The sequence below is a fragment of the Pectinophora gossypiella genome, chromosome 15 (genome assembly GCF_024362695.1).
Source record: "Pectinophora gossypiella chromosome 15, ilPecGoss1.1, whole genome shotgun sequence".
Classification (NCBI taxonomy): domain Eukaryota; kingdom Metazoa; phylum Arthropoda; class Insecta; order Lepidoptera; family Gelechiidae; genus Pectinophora; species Pectinophora gossypiella.
The window spans coordinates 8,297,852-8,313,728 of record NC_065418.1 but is presented as its reverse complement, the minus strand read 5'-3'; the positions used below and the strand labels follow the sequence as shown (position 1 = coordinate 8,313,728).

The following is a 15,877-nucleotide window of genomic DNA, read 5'->3' as shown; positions in this document are numbered from 1 at the left end:
GGGTTTCTTGTACCTACTATTCCAAGAAAAGCAGTAACCATGAAGCAATTAATGCGAGTGTAAAACGTCTCAGCTTACTGTCGTGATGTCGACTAAATTCTACAAGTTTTTGCCTTTAACTAGAAAATACATGTTGCGTGTGTCCGTCGTACCAGATTTCTTTATTCAATCCGCTTACTTATATTTCCTTTTTGAATTATTAATATTTAATAAGTAAGTACAAGAAATTACTTTTAAAATTATCATGAAATTATTTGCTTGTCGCTTACATTAAATAATGTTTGTACTTGTATACCTACAGAGTATATATTACGTGGAATATTTGGGTTATAATATATGTATGTATTCATAATATTATCACTAGCAGTGAAAGACAGTTTCCTTTTTCAACTATGTTATATCATTATAATTAATCTATGTATTATCATTATATAAACAGCCTATTCTGGACGATATGCAACCGCCATTATTCATATTGTGTACACACTTGTACTTGCTTCAGCAATACTTAAAATTACGTTTATTAGAATTCAAAATAACATAAAAAACATAAACAACCTATATACGTCCCACTGCTGGGCACAGGCCTCCCCTCAATCTACCGGAGGGGGTATGGAGCATACTCCACCACGCTGCTCCACTGCGGGTTGGTGGAGGTGATTTTACGGCTAATAGCCGGGACCAACGGCTTAACGTGCCCTCCGAAGCACGAAATCGTATAATATCAGGTAATACAAGCCTGAAAAGTCCTTACCAAACAAAGGACAGTCTCACATAGTGATTCAAAATATGAACCAAAAAATCACACCTAATAAATCATCACCAGCAACAACCGCTAGAGCAGTCCCCTAATACGAATACCTGGCCGCGCACCAATAAATCACAGCCGACAACCACGAGCAATTTGTTAATGCATCCGCGGCAAGAGCACACACCGTGTAACAACCACGCAAACATTACCATCATTATAATTTATTATGAACAAAGCCAGTGAAACCACTTCGCAACCGTCAACAGGCTGTGACCAGATCTTAGCCATTGTTTCGCCTCCTATCAAATTGTCAACGAAACCGCCCCCTTCCTTCCAAGCACCATTTTTTTATAAAGTATACCGTTTCAACCCGAACCGCTTCAATGTGACTTGTGCATTCCAGTGTACCATTGTGCTTTTGTTTCTGTGACGTCTTCTGCACTAGTGAATATGTGGTCAATGGACTTGTGGTTGTTACAACTGATTCTGTTCGGTGTTTTGAAAAGCCCTGCGATCTGTAATCCCGTCTCGACTAACTTCAATGCCAGTATCAGAGACTATTCGGTTAGAGAGGATGATGTAGTAAGTGTTTGCTTATTGGTAATAGCGATGACCAAGATTTATCCGTTTGGCAACAATTTACTTATTTGTTCAAACAAGAAACAAAACAACAATAAAGTACTTAGTTCCGAATTCAAATTATGATACATAATAAATCTAATTTAATAATTGAAGAACATGGAAATTACCATTCGTTTATATTTGGAAAAACGTTGATTGCCGAGGATTAAGAAAATAAAAATATATGTATTACTGTACATATCATCATCACCAGCCCATTACCGTCCCCACTGCAGGGGCACGGGCCTTCCTTATGGATGGATAGGGAGATGTGGATGGATTACTGTACATATACATAATACTAAATTAGAAAAACGCATTGTTTTATTGATTGGTAACAAGCTCATCAGCAAAGCTTATTACAGTAGATCCAGCTATAAGTCATCACTGTAAAATCTAAAGCCACACATTGGTATTTTGAAATGAATCATGAGGATAGAGAGAGGTAGAGCTGAACATAAAACTATTTGTTTTCATCATGGGTAAACAGCGAGTTGCATCTCTATAACATTTTCACCAGCTTGTAAATATAATTTAGCTCATTTCCATCTTTATTTCAGAACTCGACGGTAAGGACGTTACAAAAGGAAGAAGTAGGGAGATACGCCAACTTCGCGCCTGTTACCAACCCGATCCGTTTCAAGGTACTCTTAGCTTCTAATTATGGCCCTGGCTGACTAGATTACAGCCAAGTTACTGACCCTACGGTAATTACTTAATAAGGGCCCATTAATGCCGGTTCAGACACTTAGACCAGTAATTTAGTTAGACACTGTTGTACAAAGCGGACATATTTATTTTAATCATGGGAGTGGACAAGTGTTTTAACAAAAAATAAATATTATAAATTGTAAAATTTATGGGTAAAAATAAGCTAAAACTAGGTTTTACGAGCAAAGACACCACTGAATTATTATAGAAGAAACAAAATCTGTTCGATTGTGAGTAAATAATAAAAAAAGTAAAAAAAATACTGCTCGACCCATCTATAAATCAAATCTGAAAAACAGAATTATTTGTAACACAAAGCCCAAATACTATTGAAATATCAAATCTTATGAACATAATAATTATTTCAAATAGGTTACTTAACAAATTGACTACCCGGTAACACTTTTGCGGTGCAGTACTATTATACCTAAGTACAGCTGCAGATTGCTGCCATCAATGGCAGGAATACGCCATTTTGAATGCCCAGATGGTGACTGGCGGGAACTATCAGCATTATGTCCCACATTCCTGATAAACCCGTTCGAACGGAAGCATGATTCAACCACGATATGATACTATTAAAATGAACGACATTTTTTATTATCAACCTTATACTATGGTCAAAGTACCGGAGTTAAGTTTGCTATATGCAGTAGGTCCAAGTTTCCCAAGTAAGTACTTATACCTTAGTCCAGAACTGAATTCACCTTGAAAATAACTCTGAAACACTTCACCTAAGATACTCGAGCTCTGTCGAACGCCGAAATAAAACCTCAGTCATCATTCAGAATGATTTACGCGGCGAATTGAACGACATCCTATTCTGAAAATTGGTTCATTAATTATAGTAATTCGTCAATTCGTCAATCTCTTCACCTATATCTGCTTCACTATTACTCCATCATAGTGACATACTACCATGCATTGTTAAAAGTGAGTTATAATTGTTACCGTTATTAAAGAACAGTTGCGAACTTAATTGTTATCATCAAGGCAGATGCTAGAGACAAACAAGTCATAACACCTGTAGTCACCATACGTTGTCAACGCACCTTCCCAGCATTATTACTAGAGGATATCAATGGTCAATAAATACTAGGTAAAGGCATATATACATCAAAACATACTACAAAATAATGCTATGTATGTACCTCACCCCCCCTGGGTCTTACTCTACTCTTAGTCGTCGCCTGTAAGCCGTTAAGGAATAAGAGTGAGAGTGAGTGTGTCTCGCTCGCACTAACGCGTTAGGCAGCACATGGTAATAATGAGATTTTTGTATGGAGTGTCCAGGCTATGGTAAAAGTCCACGGAACCGGCATTTTGTAGTTTGTGTACATAATGTGAGGAGTATACAAACTCGAACGTCACAAAAATTATGCCTCCGGAAAGATTCCGGTACTGCCTGTCGCCGAGATTGACCGAAAGGATGTGATGCGTGTAACCAAACGCACCATGCGACATCGGACGGCGAGTGCGGCGGGGGGGGGGGGGGGGGGTCGCGGGGGGCGCTAATGTCAAAAACCTCACTCTTCACCACAGCGGCCACCACGTCGCCACTTATTGTTGTTTTTTAACCAATATAGTGCCTAAAACTTCAGTCTGCATTTTAATTACTTACAAATCTAGTGAGGACAGATTGTAACAAGACAGTTTTGACTTTGAACATTACAATTAATGAAAATCGAGTACACATTTTTGCAAAAGTGCGGAGCTGGAGTAAATTTAAATAAAATTGCACATAAAAGTTAAATGTGGACTGTATTTTATAGGATTATATTTTATAGTTACATTTTGAATGATTAACCAAAGAGTTGAAGGGAAAGAATGTTACAATCGCCATCTTGAATTTAAAACTTAAAACTAGTGTTGCCACATTATTTTATGTGAGGATTCGAACATCCGCCTTGATACCGCACCATTGTAAAGTAATGCTCGAATTCAAATTTCGAATTGCTACAGTACACATAAATAGTGAGTTAGTACCGACTTTAACGAGAATCTCTATAGTTCCTATTGTAACCTGGTTTCTGCTAAGCAGCATACCTGAGAATCTTTTCCCGTGACGGCCTCGACCTTAGACAGTTAGTCAGATATCAGATCGGTTCCCAGTACAGTGAGTAATACCGCTCTACCGACGGAAGAATAACATAAACCCTATTGACTCACACGCTTTTGAACTTGTTACCGTGACTGTAAATATGTGAATAAATCGATGAAATAGGAGATTTACTAAGTCACACATTCTTGTTGTATATACATAAATACTTACATAATATATAATAATAAATACAGTTTTCATCGGTCAAGCTTACTTTCCATAGCAAATTAACCCGAATTTATGAAATTTATATCATCCTAATATAAATTTACGCGTGTAATCTCTCGTGTAAGTGGTAGAGTGATTGGAAGACGAAGGCCTAGGAGTACATAACGCGATCAAATCCAAGATGTATTAAATAACTCAAAACCGGCGACAGTGGTGTGTCAGGTCGTAGTAAGAGGAATTCCGTGGTCTTTGCCTACCCTAATGGGACGTAGGCGTGATCTTATATATGTATGTAATCTCTTAGAGTGAACCGATCTGCAAATCTCCCGTCCTGACGAACATTATGGCACTATTGACATAGCACAGTATATGTAGACCTCATCATGCTCTGCGACACTAATTTGCGCAAGTTACCAAACGGAATTACTGCTGTGCTATCATATCATCATCATCAATTAAAGAGCCACGCTCTTGTCGGTGCGGCATTTTCCATGCTACTTTTTAGGGAAAAATAGGGCAGTGGGTTTCCTCTTGCCTTCCGCCCCGCAGTACTCTGTCTGACGCAAGTGGGATGGCGCCCAGAGTAGTCTATTACAAAGCCATACTAGGACTCCTGTCCTCCGCCTCTGAATAATACTGACAGTTACTACTGCCCTCTGTCAGGTTCCAGGTTACAGTCCCTGTGACTTGCCCCTTCCGTCCTGCATTGCCGTACCGATGGCTCCCATCTTCGCCTCTGCAACCGTTGAGGTCTTCACCCGTATCCCTGGGCAAGGGTTCTACGGGGGCTATCATATCACATATGCAACAAAAAAAGCCGCTAAAGTATTGTATCTCACAATGTCTTTTGTAATATAAAGTTTGAAGCAGCCTTCAATCAAAAACGTTTATTAAGATATCCAAAACAAACAACAGATTTGAGTCTTACTTTGTAAGTTCGTAAGTGAAATGTAAACTACCCAGACGCTTTGAACAAGGCTTCAATCGGAAAAGACGCATTAAAGCCGTGTGAAAAAGACCCGTGTCCAGACGATAGTATCGTGCCCACCAACCGTGTCTGCTCCCTAATTGGATTCAATTATTTCACTCAAAGAAAAAATCTCTCAAAGAAACGATCACTCCTCTTTCTTTAAGAATTGTAGCGTTGACAGCGACTTTCCGAACGGCGACCCGCGCTACGGCGACTCTCTTTACGGCGAGTGGCCTTATTTTCCCTTTACGTCGAGCGAGTTTTGACGTTTTTGTACAGTTATGGTAAAAACTGTTTTGCTGTTTTCTTATACTTTTCAGTTCGTTGTTTTTATATAAGTAGTAGTATTAGACCTATTCTTTTTATTTATAATTTGGTTTAAATAGACAAATACTTACAATTAATTTTCCTCTTATTATTTTCCTAGCTACTTACCTTTTAAGAAACATAATAATTATAGGTACTTATGTGGAGAAAATGGCTGCAACTAATGAAACTCCATTTTGATATAATAATATATTTTTATAAACATTGTTTTAAAAAGACCTATACCTTCTTTATATTGTGAAATAATACAATGGTTCTACGGTAGAACTGATCAGTTAGAACTACAGGGAATAAAGGACATAACATAGCATCACGTCTGTATCCTCGAAGGGATAGAATATTGAAAAAAAAATAAGTACATTTATCATGTAAATACAGGCTGGCGCAAACATAGGCCTCGTTAAGTTAAATTCTGCTTAAAAAATCTTGTAATGGATATTTCGAAGGATGAAACTTCCTGCGTAGCCTCTGTGTGGGGATGAGCCCACCCTACCTCTAGGACGCCGTCGGCAGGGCATTGAGAAAGGGTTGGTCCCAGGGCATAGGTGTTAGTTGCCGAACTCAGAGAATAAAAGGGATCTTAATAGAGTGCAAAAAAATAGAGAGTAGGATTGGGCGCCTTGAACATGATACTCTCCTATTGCAAGCAAAGCAAAGGGGATGGAATTAAAAATTTCACTTTTAAAAAATGTATATTAACATTACTTCTTCTTATACAGCAAAGAGTTTAGCATGTCTAGGTTATTTCATGATAACACAAATTTAGGAATAATCCTGTTATTACAATCAAGCAAAGCTTAGTCAAACCATTTAAACGCTAAAGTTTCACCCAAAAAGTGATATATTAAGTGCCTGGACGACAGGTCTTAGGCAAAATCATGAAGCAAACCGCTGGATAGCAGGTCCTATACGAAAAGCATGATGTAGATGTAGAAGACAATTACTCCGAGTGTAAGCACAACATTATCTTAATGGGGAACTCCCCAGGTAGTCCTTGAAGATAGACATCCAAGTTGGACTTTGAACCCTGCAACAAAACGACATATTACAGGTCTGCCTACCCCGTTAAGACGCGGAAACATAGGTAAACCACATTACGTGTGACGGTATAACAGCATAATCGATAGTCAATGTACTAAGCCAATGATTTTTAGGTGGTTTTACAGTTATTATTATTCTGAGGGTTTTACACTGAAAGAAAGATAGTGAGATTAAGCCATTGTCATGGACATGTGGAACTTATTTTAGCCAAAGTTCAGAGATAATAATCACAAAAAAACTCACCAAAAGATTTTAACATCATTTCAACATCATTGACGTGGCACACCACTTTAAAAATAAGGCATGCAAAGGGAGCTTAACCCATACAGCCTAGTCTTTGGTCATCGTAATCTTTTTTAAGTTGCCATCGTCATTCGATAAATGTTAATTTGACACAACTTTTTCCAAGCGCGGAGGCACACACTCGCATGCGATTACCGGGTGAGAGCCTTCAGCGCTCCCCATTTGTCCGGCCAAGTAGTTAATGCCATCTGCGGCAAATCTACAATAAGTCACGTCAAAAAAAAAACTTGCATGCGATTCAGCCTTGTCGGAAGTCTAAAAACAGGTGTTACAAGAATACCAAACATAACTATTATGTTTAAGTAGGTACCATGATTATAATCATTAAACCCGTTGCCTGAATAATATAAAATGAATTTTGATTTAAGTAGATAAGTAATAGGTACCTAATAAGTACCTAAAATATTTTGTCCCTGGCTCCAAACGCGTGGAGAGTGTTTTCTATAGGTAGTACTATTTATTAGTTATTGCTGTGCTGTAACGTAACACACAATCAAACTCACATTCGAATTTATTCTGTTCTATTTATTAGTTAGGATCAAATAAAATTGAACAATTTTAATAAATTATCATAGCATGTAATCTTCTTTCAATCTAGTTTACAGTTTTTGGTATGTATGTTTTGACTGTTTAGTATATTATAAGTAATAAAATTACAAATAATAAATAATGTTCCTGTCATGTCAAGCATTTGTCATGTCTATTGTTATTTTTATAGAATAAATTTCAATTTCATTGTAAAAATTCAATAAAGGTATCAAAAAATTGTGAAACAAGGATGAAACAAAGTACTCCTATTGTGTGGTTATCAGTGTTTGGAATTATTCGTTGATAAATTTTGCCAAATAATCAAGAAAAAAAATGGTCGATACTGGACTGGTCGAGTTACCTATATGCTAAGGTTGGACGAAATTCATTGAACGTTACTCTCTGATGTGAAAGTCACCAGTTTTTCAAAAAGTTGGAAGACAACGAATGCATCCGTTTACCAATTTCAGAGTTGAAGGAAAGGTTTGTCAATAAGGTAATTCGGCTATACTTACCTTTGCTATTAAAATATATGTAAATACCTAGGTATCCACTTTATTTATTTGTACATAAAAATACTCGAATAATCGAAATAATCGAATCATTGCTGCTTATCATCGTTATGTATCTTAAAGAGTGTCACTCTTCCCTGGGAACAGAAGTTGCTATTGATCTGTTAAAAGCCACCAAGATTGCTCATGATCCAACTGAGTGCGAACTTACTTGTATGCTGAGGTGGTGAGGTGAAAAGTCTTAGTCCGGGATAAGAATTTAGGCAATGCCTGAGAGTAACCACGTGGGCGCAGGATGATGTTGAAGCGATAGCAGGTCGGAGTGGACCTATAGCAGCAAGCGCCTAACAAGTACGGTAAAGCTACGGCTGCTTGAAAGTACATCAGGTGGGATTCATCTATTTTTACGTTTATAAGTAATTGACGAGGTGATGCTCTCCCAGCGAACCCGCTGCAGAGTTTATAGGTTCTTCGAGTACTAGAGAGATAATGAGAATACGCCACACAGTGTACGAGAAGAACACGAAAGGACGTCGAAGCTTATGTGTGTGCGCCTGTTCTAGAATTATTAAAAATATAAACGTTATATATATAAATAAGAGTCTATTGATGACAATGTGTTTTATTAATTTAAACCTCTCCACATCGGTTCTTAAAAGTTATCACATCATCATCCACCATTGCTGCTACTAAAACTATCATTTATATATTAATTGATAAACTTAATTATATCCTATACCTAACAGCATAAAGTTCTAGCTACGCAATAAGGCCGCTTTTGTAACAACTATTACTCTGAGATTGTTTAAATAATGTATTTCTTCAGTATCCAATAAGCACTTTGTATTGTATTGATGACAGACTTAAATGAGGTTGGGCCGGACATGCTTGTCGCATGCACGCTGAGCGGTACGCACGGATCGTCACGCGTTGTGTCTTATGATGGCGCAACGACATGGACGCTTGCCGGAGGGACTGGCTGGAATGCGCTCAGGATCGCGATGATGGGAAGAGGAAGAGGAGACCTTTGCTCAGCAGTCGGATCTTGTAGGCTAGATTAGACAAGATTGTATTGATAATTGAGAGTAGGTGCCAGTAACCAGCCATCCGAAAAGATATAAGTATATATTAAAAAAAATATCGAGATAAGATGTAAGTATATATACCTAGTAGCTTTGTATCACATATTTAATCCCATAAGATTACTGCATTTATAAAACAGGCTGGAAGGTTTTCAATATTATGAAACAAAAATGAACCAAAAATGCAATTATTTCAGTGGAAAAAAAATATTGTATGTAGCGTGATTAAAATTGTGTTTTGAACTGTACATGTAAATGACAGATGTGATGTCAAGCAGTCGCCGTTCCGGGAATCGCTGTCCACGCTACAATTCTTCTTTAATTGCTTTCGTCGTAAGTCTTATAAGCTTAAAAGTAATAATTGAAGCTTCCAATTTATCAATAATGTGCGAAATAATTATAAAAACTCTCGACAATTTATTGAGGGATTTGTTTTGAAAAGTCTTATTTACACAGATGAAAGGAACGATACTTGAAGTAAATGAATGCAATGCGTCAATTACTTTATGTTCACTATATAAGACAATTGCTGTTTGAGAATTAAATGGTTAAGAATTATTATTAGACACATAGTTGTATTAAATCATAAGACATTTGCTTAGGTACGCCAAATCCAACTATTGCAAAAAGTGCTTGAGACTCAGACAGAATAATAAACTTCTTCTTATCGTGTGGGTTATCAGCTTCATCAACCCTGGTGTCAAAGTTATGATTGAGCCACCAAAGGCCCCTGACATGGCTCACGTAAAGATTACTCACTTACATCAGTAACCGGGACGAACAGCTTAACGTGCCTTTCGAAGCACGGATCATCTTACTTTCGGGCAATCACGTAATCCTGTAATGTCGTAACCAAACTATATGATATCTCCCCACTGGGATTCGAACCCGGGGCCTTCGGATCGTGAGTCGAACACTCAACCACTCATTTCCTACAATACCTACTCACGATTAAATATGTTTATTTACTTATCGACATGACCGGGATATAAGAAAAAACAAGCCGAAATTATTTATTATTTCATCAATTAGGTACTTCATTTACAGGAAATTCCCGACAACGCTTTGTCCGGATCGAGCTATAGCCGAGGTCTGCTCCATCTCGACCACGGTGGTCACGGAGGTAAGATGACTAGAATCAATTGAGAATTTGACGGAACATCCGACCCTACCTTCCCTAACGCTTCTGAGAACTTCTCTGAGGTGCGCCACGCCACGGCCACGCGTTCTTAGAAGGGTCTTTTCATTTTTAACGGAAAAAATATCTATAATAAACTTACAGTCAAACAATAGTTTATCTGTTGAAAGTCTGCCAAAAAAGCGTATCACTTAAATTTCCGCGGCTTCATTAATTTATTACACAGGTGGAGATATCTTTTATCTTTGGCTTGTCCGAGTGGTAAAATACTAGGCTGGTAAAATCTGCCAGCAAAACGAAAAGAAGATCCTTGGCTTAGCAAATAATGGAATAAAATTGCTTAGTGTTTGTCATTGGGTGTGGTATTACGAACTGACACCAACGCAACGGTTCCTATTCGGTTTATTCGAAGAACTGAATCTCTAACACATTACAAACACGAATACACGGAACGCCGAACTTAGTATTTTATTTCACGTTTGAACATTGTTTACCCTTTCCTTACAATACTCGGCAATAAAAACTTCTTCATATCAAAACTTTGCGCGTTACCACGTTTATTTTCCAGAGAACTTATGAATGTGTACTTGTATTCAGTATACAGGAATAGTCGCTATGGACCTGGCTTCTTTCTCACACCCAGAGTGCCGATTCGATCCCCGGTACTGCATTTGCACCAATGAGTTATTTGTCTTAAGTGCAATTTTCATCTATCTAGGCTATTAACCATTTCAATGGCGGTTGGTGAGTCGTGGTGACCTATTACGTTGGTCTAACGAAAAAACTCGGTATGGCATGGACACTTAATTTATTGTGGATGGACGTATAATATTATATAATATATATTTTAATTGTTTTCAGGATACGGCCATGATTATGATGACGGGCATTACGGGTACGGGTATGATGGGGGATATGATCATCACGGGGGATTTGATCATCATGGATATGACCATCACGACCCGCATCATGGCGGACACCATGGTCACCATGGTCATCATTTGGATCACGGACATCATCATAAACATTACGATCATGTAAGTTGATTTTTTATGTCATTAAAATCTGAAGGAAATAAATTCAAATCATTTCAGTGTCGATATTATTTATCAAATGTTTACTAAGATTGTTTTGTGATGAATCGGGATGGTGTTAGATTAAGTAGTTGACATAATCACTGACTGAGTGATGATTTTTCAAGTCCAAAATTTGTTTACCTAAAGGTGTCTGACTTAGAAAATCTGCAGAAAACAGTCAAACGCCGATCATTACACTTTGTTAATAAGCGTTTTAACAATCTAAGTATACCAATAACTTGTTAATGACGAGCCTTATTAAAAACGTAGTGCTAATATAAAAAAAAAATCAATTATCACAAGGAAGATGTGTCAAAACTTAGATAAGTTGGCTTTACCGGTTAGTTCATCGTGACTTTCAATTTCAACTTGATAGAGACCACATACTCGTAGGTTACCAAACATGTTAATGCAATATCTATAACCAGTCTTTTAAATTAGTTGTTGTTATTCCCCTTCGCCTTTGTCAACGTCATAAAGTTGAGCTTAGATGTTTTTGATTATGCACAGATCAGTATTGCAGGAAACTATGCATGTTAAAGTCTCGCCTACTCAATGTAGAACTCGATAAACTAGATTAGGTATTCATATTATATTGTGGCTTTAGGTGTTACTTAGATAGTAGTCTCATGATCTGAATGTGATCAATATTTTGAAAGAATCCTGCATTTTATTTTCGCCAAGTAGTAAACTAGTAATCTATATTTTTAGCGTCTTTGTTGCAAACAACGATGCGTGCGAAAATTATAATTTTTACTTCAACGCTTGGGTCTTCCGCTGTGTTATTTCCATTTGTAGCGATGTCAGGTCTCAAAACAAATCGACTTACTTTAACAACTATAAATCCAACTATTAATTCGTTATTGATTTCTAATACCCAAAAACGATTTCTAAAATATTTTTCTTTGCTTATTATATTTAATGTTATTTCAGGCGCTTGCAGCCAAGACCATATTGTGGCCGTTAGCTGGACTGGCAATATTGGGCACTGCAGCAGCTTTGGTCAGCAATCCTGTATTGCTACAACTTGGAGTTGTATCTGGTCGAAGGAGACGAGACACAAAAGAGACTACTCTTCCAAATTTTGATGTTTTAAAGTGGAATGAAGTCGCTGGTAATTTTGGCGACAATGCAGCCAGCAAAAGGGTGAAATCGAAAAAGAGAGTGTTCGATAACGCAAATGGAGTATTGTTCCGAAAATCACATCCGACATTACAATCGGCTATTGAACCTGTCACGGTAGTTCCTCCAGAATACAATAGATATTATGATGAAGATAGATATATACCTGTATCACTAAAAGTAAAAAGAAACTAAAATGTATGTCGTGTTCGTTTACATATTGTGTATAAAAAGTAGAAAGTAAGAATGCGCTTGTCAGAAAAGTATTTTTAAGAAAATAAACGCTAGTACTTAGCTAATTCAAAGTTTTGATAACTTGTTTATACCTACCTACCTATATCGCGAAACGAATCCTAAGATTTGTCGAGCGTGTCCTGTACTTTATCAACAATAACTATTTTTATAAAATAAATATCCACCTACTTAATAATTATTACTAAGTAATGTCTACGTAGATTACTAGCAATTTCACAATAGACTTACCAACGTATCACTTATTGAAAATCGATGAACGGACACGAATTTCACGATTCAACACATCAATATACAAACAGTTGCACACATTTCCTTTATAAAAATCTTCACTGGACACAATTAAGAAACACAGAAAAGCACAATTATAATGTATCGAGTGGACTCAATCGATAATACACAGAGAGGAATATTGACAAAACAAACTATAAACCGTCGAATTGTTTGGAGAAACGTCATCAAAGCGGCGATCATACGGTGCAGTTTGCCGTGGCATGAAGTTAGCTGCAAGAGTCTGCTCTGACAAGTTGTTTATAATGAAGTTGGCTGCCGGTCGGACCTGTCCTAGTGTGCGTATGCGCCGGCAACGGTATTAATCGGCGACTACAACTTGAACAACTGGAGCTTTGATACCAATATGTATATTTTATATTTTTAATTTGTAAGTATACCTACATAATTGGATTTATTTTATGAAGTTCGGTGGTTTAAGTCTTATATTGGCTTGAAGATAAAGAAAATATCTCTTTGGATGTGTCCTGTTTAAGCATCTGCCAATATAATGATTTAAATCAGTACAATAGAATAAAGAATATCGAGCACCTAGCTAGACTACCTCACCCCCTCTGGGTCTTAGTATTATCTAAATAGTCGTAAGCTGCTAAAAAGTAAGAGGGAGCACGCGCGTACTGTCTGTCTAGCTTACACTTAGGTACGCGGTGAGGCGGGATACAGTAAGAATAAGATTTTTGTATGGAGTGTCCAGTAGGGCTAACACGCGCAACGTAATAAAATTTTATCACGATATTTTTTTCGATTCTGACAATACAATTATGTCGTTTTGTCGATTGCTGTTAATATGTGAACCCAAATAAGTCATGTCTGTGAAAATACGAACAAAATCACGCATGTTAGGAAAAAACAAACTTATCGTTTTAGACAAAATTTATTGAATCGATCGATAATTTTATCACATTGCGCATGTTAGCCCTGCTGACCGTGATAGTGCCACAATCTGTACAACATGCTGCTGGTCGACATACGTCAGGAGTGCAATATAAATAATTTCAGTAAATCTTTGTTTAAACATCTTATACAAAAGATCTCTCAGCTAAAAGTTAACTGTAATTATTTTAAAACAAAGCAACAGCTTAAAATTATTAAACTTTAAGCGAACTCCACTCCCACAGACTAACAGAGGAATTGGTTTTGTGGGGTTTTTTATTGTACTTACCAATATTTTCTGTATTTTTATGATAAACTAGCTTTTGCCCGCGACTTCGTCCGCGTGGATGGATTTTTCCCGCTAATTCCCGTTCCCGTCGGAATTTCGGTAATTCCTTTCTTAGTGCACCTCTACGGTACCTAAGCTACGTCCCTTCCATATTTCAATTGCCTACGTTTAGCCGTTTAGGCTGTGCGTTGATATGTCAGTCAGTCAGTTTCTCCTTTTATATATTTAGATAAACATTTTACTAACTTACTACTTAAATTGTCTACACTTAGCGTCGTCAAGTAATACCAACTGGCTTGCCCCAAGCAGTTGAAAAACTCGATCGGCGACACGTGAGCATAGAAACGCATGCATAGCACCCAAATTTCACTGTGTGCGTCACATCAGCTGGTAATAAGACGTGTTCGATAAACTTGTAGGAGGGGATGCCATTGTTTACGTTAGTAAGGGCTCTAGGTAATTACTTTTAAAAGTTAATTTGACACGCTCCGAGCAGATGTGAAACATAGAGAGAGATCTCTAAAAATAAAATAAGTTGTGTAAGTAAATACGAATTGTTTGGACAATCATTAATGCGGCAAATAAGTAGTGAAACTACGTATAAAAGTTGGTATGGTAGGTATATTCGAATTCGAAGACACTCCTTGGAAAATCCTTCTATCATACATCCATCGATAATTCCAGTAATCACTAATGGGGTGGGCAGAGCCACAAGTAATCAAAGACAACCACTGTTCTTTTTCTTCTTATCCTGTGGGTTGTGAGGTAGACTACCAACCTCATCAACTCTGGTGTCAGAGTTATCATTGAGCCACCAAAGAGCCCTGACATGGCTCATGTAACGACCACTATTAATACGATACGATACGATCTTCTATAATATCAATACATACTTACTACATGATATTTTTACAATGTATTAATAATCATGACTGACATAAAGTAAGATGATCCGTGCTTCGGGAGGCACGTTAAGCCGTTGGTCCCGATTACACTTACTGATGTAAGTTAGTAGTTATTACATGAGTCATCCTGACATGCCTTTGGCGGCTCAATAGTAACCCTGACACCAGGGTTGTTGGGGTTGGTAATCCACCTCACAACCCACACGATAGAAGAAAAAGAAGGCTGACAAAGACATTTGAAAAAGACATACATGATAGTAAATTGTAATAGATCAATGCAAGCCAGTGTCTAAAGCTAAAAGTGCTTTTACTAAAGCGTCACCGTAGCTCCATCTACCCATTTATTTGAGAAAGAGTACCATGCAGTCTCTTGAAACGTCGCGTCGTCGACAATGATGTATAAGCCAAAGTTATAATATAAGTTCTGCGGAAACCGGTTAGATGTCGCTAAATTTAATTTTATAATGTAATTTTCCATAACACCTATTTTCTTCATATAAAAGACATCAACGGAACCGGATATTTTTTTACTAATATTATTCTTTTAGGTAGGTACTACATTAAGAGTTAAAAATAAATCTATACAATATTTAAATAAGTAAAATAGTGGGGTTAATTTGAAATAATAACATTAAATAAAATAAAAATAATAATATAATGGTCTAATAAATATTTGCTTATCCCAGTGGGAAATAAGCGAGAGCTTATGTATGTAAATAAAAATAATAAATTATTAAAAATACTCTATGATTTCAAATTATTCATTATTACACACTTTAAGCAGTTTAAATTTAAGCAATGAAGAAAATCTGATCT

At 37.1% G+C, this 15,877-nt stretch overlaps 1 protein-coding gene and 1 long non-coding RNA gene across 2 annotated transcripts in view; one reads left to right on the top strand and one right to left on the bottom strand.

Annotated features, from left to right (window-relative positions):
• The window catches only part of LOC126372957 (protein sprint), a 207,538-nt gene extending 194,354 nt beyond the window's left edge, over positions 1-13,184 (bottom strand). Inside the window, exon 1 of the mRNA XM_050018881.1 lies at positions 12,935-13,184. The gene's annotated coding sequence lies outside the window, so the exon portion shown is untranslated. The remainder of the gene's footprint in view (positions 1-12,934) is intronic.
• Positions 1,933-11,215, top strand: LOC126372994 (uncharacterized). Its single transcript, XR_007567246.1, has 3 exons — positions 1,933-2,016; positions 10,163-10,238; positions 11,115-11,215. It is a non-coding gene; the product is annotated as an uncharacterized LOC126372994 (long non-coding RNA).
• Positions 13,185-15,877: the final 2,693 nt, after the last annotated feature.